A 10,000-nucleotide genomic window follows, 5' to 3' on the forward strand; every position below is an offset into this window, starting at 1 on the left:
TGTTGCCCTCTGCCGGCCGGCCTAATGCTGGGTAGACCTGTTGCCCTCGGCCGGCCTTTATACGTGGCGGCCGAATGCTGGGTAGACCTGTTGCCCTCGGCCGGCCTTTGGACGTGGCGGCCTAATGCTGGGTAGACCTGTTGCCCTCGGCCGGCCTTTGGACGTGGCGGCCTAATGCTGGGTAGACCTGTTGCCCTCGGCCGGCCTTTGGACGTGGCGGCCTAATGCTGGTTAGACCTGTTGCCCGTTTCATGGCTGGGTAGACCTGGTGTCCGCAGCTTGGTAGACCTGTTGCCCGTTTCATGGCTGGGTAGACCTGTTGTCCGCAGCATTGAGTGGGTAGACCTGTTGCCCGTTTCATGGCTGGGTAGACCTGTTGTCCGCAGCAAGCCGTGGGTAGACCTGGTGTCCGCAGCTTGGTAGACCTGTTGCCCGTTTCATGGCTGGGTAGACCTGTTGTCCGCAGCATTGAGTTGGTAGACCTGGTGTCCGCTACATACCCTGGGTAGACCTGGTGTCCGCAGCTTGGTAGACCTGTTGCCCGTTTCATGGCTGGGTAGACCTGGTGTCCGCAGCATTGAGTTGGTAGACCTGGTGTCCGCAGCATGCCCTGGGTAGACCTGGTGTCCGCAGCTTGGTAGACCTGTTGCCCGATTCATGGCTGGGTAGACCTGGTGTCCGCAGCAAGCCGTGAGTAGACCTGTTGCCCGTTTCATGGCTGGGTAGACCTGGTGTCCGCAGCATGCCCTGGGTAGACCTGGTGTCCGCAGCTTGGTAGACCTGTTGCCCGTTTCATGGCTGGGTAGACCTGTTGTCCGCAGCAAGCCGTGAGTAGACCTGTTGCCCGTTTCATGGCTGGGTAGACCTGGTGTCCGCAGCATGCCCTGGGTAGACCTGGTGTCCGCAGCTTGGTAGACCTGTTGCCCGTTTCATGGCTGGGTAGACCTGGTGTCCGCAGCAAGCCGTGGGTAGACCTGGTGTCCGCAGCTTGGTAGACCTGTTGCCCGTTTCATGGCTGGGTAGACCTGGTGTCCGCAGCATTGAGTTGGTAGACCTGGTGTCCGCAGCAAGCCGTGGGTAGACCTGGTGTCCGCAGCTTGGTAGACCTGTTGCCCGTTTCATGGCTGGGTAGACCTGTTGTCCGCAGCATTGAGTTGGTAGACCTGTTGCCCGTTTCATGGCTGGGTAGACCTGGTGTCCGCAGCTTGGTAGACCTGTTGCCCGTTTCATGGCTGGGTAGACCTGGTGTCCGCAGCAAGCCGTGAGTAGACCTGGTGCCCGTTTCATGGCTGGGTAGACCTGTTGTCCGCAGCAAGCCGTGGGTAGACCTGGTGTCCGCAGCTTGGTAGACCTGTTGCCCGATTCATGGCTGGGTAGACCTGTTGTCCGCAGCATTGAGTGGGTAGACCTGGTGTCCGCAGCATGCCCTGGGTAGACCTGGTGTCCGCAGCTTGGTAGACCTGTTGCCCGTTTCATGGCTGGGTAGACCTGGTGTCCGCAGCAAGCCGTGGGTAGACCTGGTGTCCGCAGCATGCCCTGGGTAGACCTGGTGTCCGCAGCTTGGTAGACCTGTTGCCCGTTTCATGGCTGGGTAGACCTGTTGTCCGCAGCATTGAGTTGGTAGACCTGTTGCCCGTTTCATGGCTGGGTAGACCTGGTGTCCGCAGCAAGCCGTGAGTAGACCTGTTGCCCGTTTCATGGCTGGGTAGACCTGGTGTCCGCAGCATGCCCTGGGTAGACCTGGTGTCCGCAGCTTGGTAGACCTGTTGCCCGTTTCATGGCTGGGTAGACCTGTTGTCCGCAGCAAGCCGTGGGTAGACCTGGTGTCCGCAGCATGCCCTGGGTAGACCTGGTGTCCGCAGCTTGGTAGACCTGTTGCCCGTTTCATGGCTGGGTAGACCTGGTGTCCGCAGCAAGCCGTGGGTAGACCTGGTGTCCGCAGCATGCCCTGGGTAGACCTGGTGTCCGCAGCTTGGTAGACCTGTTGCCCGTTTCATGGCTGGGTAGACCTGTTGTCCGCAGCAAGCCGTGAGTAGACCTGTTGCCCGTTTCATGGCTGGGTAGACCTGGTGTCCGCAGCATGCCCTGGGTAGACCTGGTGTCCGCAGCTTGGTAGACCTGTTGCCCGTTTCATGGCTGGGTAGACCTGTTGTCCGCAGCAAGCCGTGGGTAGACCTGGTGTCCGGAGCTTGGTAGACCTGTTGCCCGATTCATGCCTGGGTAGACCTGTTGTCCGCAGCATTGAGTGGGTAGACCTGGTGTCCGCAGCATGCCCTGGGTAGACCTGTTGTCCGCAGCTTGGTAGACCTGTTGCCCGTTTCATGGCTGGGTAGACCTGTTGTCCGCAGCAAGCCGTGAGTAGACCTGTTGCCCGTTTCATGGCTGGGTAGACCTGGTGTCCGCAGCATGCCCTGGGTAGACCTGGTGTCCGCAGCTTGGTAGACCTGTTGCCCGTTTCATGGCTGGGTAGACCTGGTGTCCGCAGCAAGCCGTGGGTAGACCTGGTGTCCGCAGCATGCCCTGGGTAGACCTGGTGTCCGCAGCTTGGTAGACCTGTTGCCCGTTTCATGGCTGGGTAGACCTGGTGTCCGCAGCAAGCCGTGGGTAGACCTGGTGTCCGCAGCTTGGTAGACCTGTTGCCCGATTCATGCCTGGGTAGACCTGTTGTCCGCAGCATTGAGTGGGTAGACCTGGTGTCCGCAGCATGCCCTGGGTAGACCTGGTGTCCGCAGCTTGGTAGACCTGTTGCCCGTTTCATGGCAGGGTAGACCTGTTGTCCGCAGCAAGCCGTGAGTAGACCTGTTGCCCGTTTCATGGCTGGGTAGACCTGGTGTCCGCAGCAAGCCGTGGGTAGACCTGGTGTCCGCAGCTTGGTAGACCTGTTGCCCGTTTCATGGCTGGGTAGACCTGTTGTCCGCAGCAAGCCGTGGGTAGACCTGGTGTCCGCAGCTTGGTAGACCTGTTGCCCGATTCATGCCTGGGTAGACCTGTTGTCCGCAGCATTGAGTGGGTAGACCTGGTGTCCGCAGCATGCCCTGGGTAGACCTGTTGTCCGCAGCTTGGTAGACCTGTTGCCCGTTTCATGGCTGGGTAGACCTGTTGTCCGCAGCAAGCCGTGAGTAGACCTGTTGCCCGTTTCATGGCTGGGTAGACCTGGTGTCCGCAGCATGCCCTGGGTAGACCTGGTGTCGGCAGCTTGGTAGACCTGTTGCCCGTTTCATGGCTGGGTAGACCTGGTGTCCGCAGCAAGCCGTGGGTAGACCTGGTGTCCGCAGCATGCCCTGGGTAGACCTGGTGTCCGCAGCTTGGTAGACCTGTTGCCCGTTTCATGGCTGGGTAGACCTGGTGTCCGCAGCAAGCCGTGGGTAGACCTGGTGTCCGCAGCATGCCCTGGGTAGACCTGGTGTCCGCAGCTTGGTAGACCTGTTGCCCGTTTCATGGCTGGGTAGACCTGTTGTCCGCAGCAAGCCGTGGGTAGACCTGGTGTCCTCAGCATGCCCTGGGTAGACCTGGTGTCCGCAGCTTGGTAGACCTGTTGCCCGTTTCATGCCCTGGGTAGACCTGGTGTCCGCAGCTTGGTAGACCTGTTGCCCGATTCATGCCTGGGTAGACCTGTTGCCCGCAGCATTGAGTTGGTAGACCTGTTGCCCGTTTCATGGCTGGGTAGACCTGGTGTCCGCAGCATTGAGTTGGTAGACCTGGTGTCCGCAGCATGCCCTGGGTAGACCTGGTGTCCGCAGCTTGGTAGACCTGTTGCCCGTTTCATGGCTGGGTAGACCTGTTGTCCGCAGCAAGCCGTGGGTAGACCTGGTGTCCGCAGCATGCCCTGGGTAGACCTGGTGTCCGCAGCTTGGTAGACCTGTTGCCCGTTTCATGGCTGGGTAGACCTGGTGTCCGCAGCTTGGTAGACCTGTTGCCTGTTTCATGGCTGGGTAGACCTGGTGTCCGCAGCAAGCCGTGGGTAGACCTGGTGTCCGCAGCATGCCCTGGGTAGACCTGGTGTCCGCAGCTTGGTAGACCTGTTGCCCGTTTCATGGCTGGGTAGACCTGGTGTCCGCAGCATGCCCTGGGTAGACCTGGTGTCCGCAGCTTGGTAGACCTGTTGCCCGATTCATGCCTGGGTAGACCTGTTGCCCGCAGCATTGAGTTGGTAGACCTGTTGCCCGTTTCATGGCTGGGTAGACCTGGTGTCCGCAGCATTGAGTTGGTAGACCTGGTGTCCGCAGCATGCCCTGGGTAGACCTGGTGTCCGCAGCTTGGTAGACCTGTTGCCCGTTTCATGGCTGGGTAGACCTGGTGTCCGCAGCAAGCCGTGGGTAGACCTGGTGTCCGCAGCATGCCCTGGGTAGACCTGGTGTCCGCAGCTTGGTAGACCTGTTGCCCGTTTCATGGCTGGGTAGACCTGGTGTCCGCAGCAAGCCGTGAGTAGACCTGTTGCCCGTTTCATGGCTGGGTAGACCTGTTGTCCGCAGCATGCCCTGGGTAGACCTGTTGTCCGCAGCTTGGTAGACCTGTTGCCCGTTTCATGGCTGGGTAGACCTGTTGTCCGCAGCAAGCCGTGAGTAGACCTGTTGCCCGTTTCATGGCTGGGTAGACCTGGTGTCCGCAGCATGCCCTGGGTAGACCTGGTGTCCGCAGCTTGGTAGACCTGTTGCCCGTTTCATGGCTGGGTAGACCTGTTGTCCGCAGCAAGCCGTGAGTAGACCTGTTGCCCGTTTCATGGCTGGGTAGACCTGGTGTCCGCAGCATGCCCTGGGTAGACCTGGTGTCCGCAGCTTGGTAGACCTGTTGCCCGTTTCATGGCTGGGTAGACCTGTTGTCCGCAGCATTGAGTGGGTAGACCTGTTGCCCGTTTCATGGCTGGGTAGACCTGTTGTCCGCAGCAAGCCGTGGGTAGACCTGGTGTCCGGAGCTTGGTAGACCTGTTGCCCGATTCATGCCTGGGTAGACCTGTTGTCCGCAGCATTGAGTGGGTAGACCTGGTGTCCGCAGCATGCCCTGGGTAGACCTGGTGTCCGCAGCTTGGTAGACCTGTTGCCCGTTTCATGGCTGGGTAGACCTGTTGTCCGCAGCAAGCCGTGAGTAGACCTGTTGCCCGTTTCATGGCTGGGTAGACCTGGTGTCCGCAGCATGCCCTGGGTAGACCTGGTGTCCGCAGCTTGGTAGACCTGTTGCCCGTTTCATGGCTGGGTAGACCTGGTGTCCGCAGCAAGCCGTGGGTAGACCTGGTGTCCGCAGCATGCCCTGGGTAGACCTGGTGTCCGCAGCCTGGTAGACCTGTTGCCCGTTTCATGGCTGGGTAGACCTGGTGTCCGCAGCAAGCCGTGGGTAGACCTGGTGTCCGCAGCATGCCCTGGGTAGACCTGGTGTCCGCAGCTTGGTAGACCTGTTGCCCGTTTCATGGCTGGGTAGACCTGGTGTCCGCAGCAAGCCGTGAGTAGACCTGTTGCCCGTTTCATGGCTGGGTAGACCTGTTGTCCGCAGCATGCCCTGGGTAGACCTGTTGTCCGCAGCTTGGTAGACCTGTTGCCCGTTTCATGGCTGGGTAGACCTGGTGTCCGCAGCATGCCCTGGGTAGACCTGGTGTCCGCAGCTTGGTAGACCTGTTGCCCGTTTCATGGCTGGGTAGACCTGGTGTCCGCAGCAAGCCGTGGGTAGACCTGGTGTCCGCAGCTTGGTAGACCTGTTGCCCGATTCATGCCTGGGTAGACCTGTTGTCCGCAGCAAGCCGTGGGTAGACCTGGTGTCCGCAGCTTGGTAGACCTGTTGCCCGTTTCATGGCTGGGTAGACCTGTTGTCCGCAGCATTGAGTTGGTAGACCTGTTGCCCGTTTCATGGCTGGGTAGACCTGGTGTCCGCAGCATTGAGTGAGTAGACCTGTTGCCCGTTTCATGGCTGGGTAGACCTGGTGTCCGCAGCTTGGTAGACCTGTTGCCCGTTTCATGGCTGGGTAGACCTGGTGTCCGCAGCATGCCCTGGGTAGACCTGGTGTCCGCAGCTTGGTAGACCTGTTGCCCGTTTCATGGCTGGGTAGACCTGTTGTCCGCAGCAAGCCGTGGGTAGACCTGGTGTCCGCAGCTTGGTAGACCTGTTGCCCGTTTCATGGCTGGGTAGACCTGTTGTCCGCAGCATTGAGTTGGTAGACCTGTTGTCCGCAGCAAGCCGTGGGTAGACCTGGTGTCCGCAGCATGCCCTGGGTAGACCTGGTGTCCGCAGCTTGGTAGACCTGTTGCCCGATTCATGCCTGGGTAGACCTGTTGTCCGCAGCAAGCCGTGGGTAGACCTGGTGTCCGCAGCATGCCCTGGGTAGACCTGGTGTCCGCAGCTTGGTAGACCTGTTGCCCGTTTCATGGCTGGGTAGACCTGGTGTCCGCAGCAAGCCGTGAGTAGACCTGTTGCCCGGTTCATGGCTGGGTAGACCTGGTGTCCGCAGCATGCCCTGGGTAGACCTGGTGTCCGCAGCTTGGTAGACCTGTTGCCCGTTTCATGGCTGGGTAGACCTGGTGTCCGCAGCAAGCCGTGAGTAGACCTGTTGCCCGTTTCATGGCTGGGTAGACCTGGTGTCCGCAGCATGCCCTGGGTAGACCTGGTGTCCGCAGCTTGGTAGACCTGTTGCCCGTTTCATGGCTGGGTAGACCTGTTGTCCGCAGCAAGCCGTGGGTAGACCTGGTGTCCGCAGCATGCCCTGGGTAGACCTGGTGTCCGCAGCTTGGTAGACCTGTTGCCCGTTTCATGGCTGGGTAGACCTGTTGTCCGCAGCAAGCCGTGGGTAGACCTGGTGTCCGGAGCTTGGTAGACCTGTTGCCCGTTTCATGGCTGGGTAGACCTGTTGTCCGCAGCAAGCCGTGGGTAGACCTGGTGTCCGCAGCATGCCCTGGGTAGACCTGGTGTCCGCAGCTTGGTAGACCTGTTGCCCGTTTCATGGCTGGGTAGACCTGTTGTCCGCAGCAAGCCGTGGGTAGACCTGGTGTCCGGAGCTTGGTAGACCTGTTGCCCGATTCATGCCTGGGTAGACCTGTTGTCCGCAGCATTGAGTGGGTAGACCTGGTGTCCGCAGCATGCCCTGGGTAGACCTGTTGTCCGCAGCTTGGTAGACCTGTTGCCCGTTTCATGGCTGGGTAGACCTGTTGTCCGCAGCAAGCCGTGAGTAGACCTGTTGCCCGTTTCATGGCTGGGTAGACCTGGTGTCCGCAGCATGCCCTGGGTAGACCTGGTGTCCGCAGCTTGGTAGACCTGTTGCCCGTTTCATGGCTGGGTAGACCTGGTGTCCGCAGCAAGCCGTGGGTAGACCTGGTGTCCGCAGCATGCCCTGGGTAGACCTGGTGTCCGCAGCTTGGTAGACCTGTTGCCCGTTTCATGGCTGGGTAGACCTGGTGTCCGCAGCAAGCCGTGGGTAGACCTGGTGTCCGCAGCATGCCCTGGGTAGACCTGGTGTCCGCAGCTTGGTAGACCTTTTGCCCGTTTCATGGCTGGGTAGACCTGGTGTCCGCAGCAAGCCGTGGGTAGACCTGGTGTCCGCAGCATGCCCTGGGCAGACCTGGTGTCCGCAGCTTGGTAGACCTGTTGCCCGTTTCATGCCCTGGGTAGACCTGGTGTCCGCAGCTGGGTAGACCTGTTGTCCGCAGCAAGCCGTGGGTAGACCTGTTGTCCGCAGCATGCCCTGGGTAGACCTGTTGTCCGCAGCCTGGTAGACCTGTTGCCCGTTTCATGGCTGGGTAGACCTGTTGTCCGCAGCAAGCCGTCGGTAGACCTGTTGCCCGTTTCATGGCTGGTAGACCTGTTGTCCGCCGCCGGCCTGGAAGTACTCCAAGGGGTCGCTGTTTCTCGCTGCCTCCGGCTATGTCATCGTAGAAGGCGGCGTGCGCCACTGCGCCCCCTCGGTCACGTACATCGGTTCTCTTTCCGGCCTCCGCCGCTTCGGGCCCATCTGTCCGTATTATGGGAACGAGGTGACGGGCCGTATCCCCACAGGCTGTTGCCGTGCCTGTGTCCGTGGCGGAGAAGGGCGGACGCGCGTGCGGTCGCCAGGGCCAGAAGAACACCGCCGATGTCGGGGCGAGTCGCGTGGCTTCGTCCGGCTTCCCGTCTTACCCAGTTCGACTGGGACAGGTTAGCCCAGAGAGAGAGACCGATGCGATCCGAGAGCCGCTCCCCGGCCCAGGCGAGGCTGCGTGCTCAGTCGGGGGAGAAGCGAGAAAGCCCCCAGAGAGACCGATGCGATCCGAGAGCCGCTCCCCGGCCCAGGCCGAGGCTGCGGGTTCAGTCCGGGGGAGAAGCGAGAAAGCCCCCAGAGAGAGCGATGCGATCCGAGAGCCACCGCGCTCCCCCGGCCCAGGCGAGGCTGCGTTGTTCCAGGCGGGGGAGAAGCGAGAAAAAGGCCCAGAGAGAGGGCGAGAAAGCCGCGAGTGTGTCCCGCTCCGGCCCGGCTGCTGCCGGTTTCGTGACAACGGGGAGCCGGGCGCCCGCTCGCTCCCCCGGGGATGGTGGCGGGCGAGGCGGCGGCGCCTCGCCCCTTTTCTGCCCGGCCTTAAGCCGGGGCCCCGCCCGCTCGCCGGGTGCGGCATTTCTTCGGCTGTCGGTCCCGGTGCACGCTGGTGGCCGGCAGCCGGGGCTGGATTTCTGTGGGGCCGGCCCGGGGTTGTGTTGAGCCTGCCCGGGCTTTCCCTGGCCCCCCTCCCCGAGAGCCCCCCGGGCGTGGCTCGCTTGGCCGAGGTTGGCTGCGCCTCGTTTCCCGCTCCCGACCTGTGTTGCCAGAGTTGTGTCCGTATCGAAAGGGCAGCGGGGGACATGCAGTGGGGCGTGTGGCCTCGCCTCTCGGCTTCGCTTGCTTGCCTGCGAAGGGGGGCTCGGTGACGGGAGTGTCCGGCCCTGCCGTGTGTTGTTGAAGTCGTCCCCCTTCCTCGGCCCTAAGCCGGGGACCCGCGTGTAGCGGGCAGAATTTTTCCGGGGCGGCGGTCGGCCGCGGTGGCCGGCCGTGTCCCCCCCCCAGGACGGACCCCGCAACCCAACAGAGAGCGAGCGAGCGAGTGAGCCCCCGAGAGTGTGTCGTGGGCGGGGCGGCGGCGCCTCGCCCTTTCTCGGTATCGGCCGGGCGCGATCGAGGCACCGTGCCGGGGCGGCCCGTGGTGTCTGGCCTGCCCCGGCTGCCGTGGTTGCCGTTGCCGGCGGGGGCTGGGTTTTGCGAGCGGCTCCGTTCTTTTTTATTAAAGCGTGCCGGTGTGCGGGGCAGTGTGGGGGTGCCCGCCCGGCCTCCGTTCTTTTTCTCTCGCGGCCCTAAGCCGCGGCACCGAGAAGCGCGCGCTGACGAAGGGTCACGGGCCGCCACCGAAGCGAAAGCGAAAGGCGAGAGAGAAGGGCTGGCTGTGTTGGCGAGTGAGAAAAGAGACCGTATGTCCGGTGGTTGGAGGGGTTTTACGGGAGGAGTTGAGAGGCGCGTTCTCGCCCCCACCCCTGGCTCGTGACCCCCGTGGCTAGCACGGGTCGTGCGACGCATGGCGTGCTTTTTTTTTAGTTTTTTTTTTGGTGCGGTGGCTTGCCCTTCCCCCCGGCTTTTTTTCCGGGTGGGAAGCCGATCGCTGCGAGGCGGGCGAAAGCCGGTGGCCCGCGGCGTGGTCGGTGGCAGCTGCTCCGTTTTCCGTTGTCTTGCGGCCCGCGGGCGGGTGGCGGCACCCCCCGCTCTCTTCCTCTGCTGCGTGATCGATCCCGAAGGTTGCAAGCGGCCCGCCGGCGTCGGGGGCCTAGGGAGCGTCGGGGAGGCTCGGCGGCGCCAAGGGAGGGCCTCTCGGGGACGTGTCCCGCTCGCACGCATGTTGGAGCCCTGCTCCGTTGCCGTTGTCCCAGGAACCCGCGGCCGCGGGGGCTCCCCGTTGCCCCGCGGCTGCTTTTCTTTCTGTCCCCGTCCGATCGATGAGGCTTTTCGGGTCGCGTCGGAAAGGGCCCCCGGCGGGCCGGCTCCTCCGGGCGAAGTCTCGGTGGTGTCCGGTCCCTCGAGCAGGGCGGT

The sequence above is a fragment of the Sturnus vulgaris genome, unplaced genomic scaffold (genome assembly GCF_052056855.1).
Source record: "Sturnus vulgaris isolate bStuVul1 unplaced genomic scaffold, bStuVul1.hap1 Scaffold_168, whole genome shotgun sequence".
Taxonomy (NCBI): Eukaryota; Metazoa; Chordata; class Aves; order Passeriformes; family Sturnidae; genus Sturnus; species Sturnus vulgaris.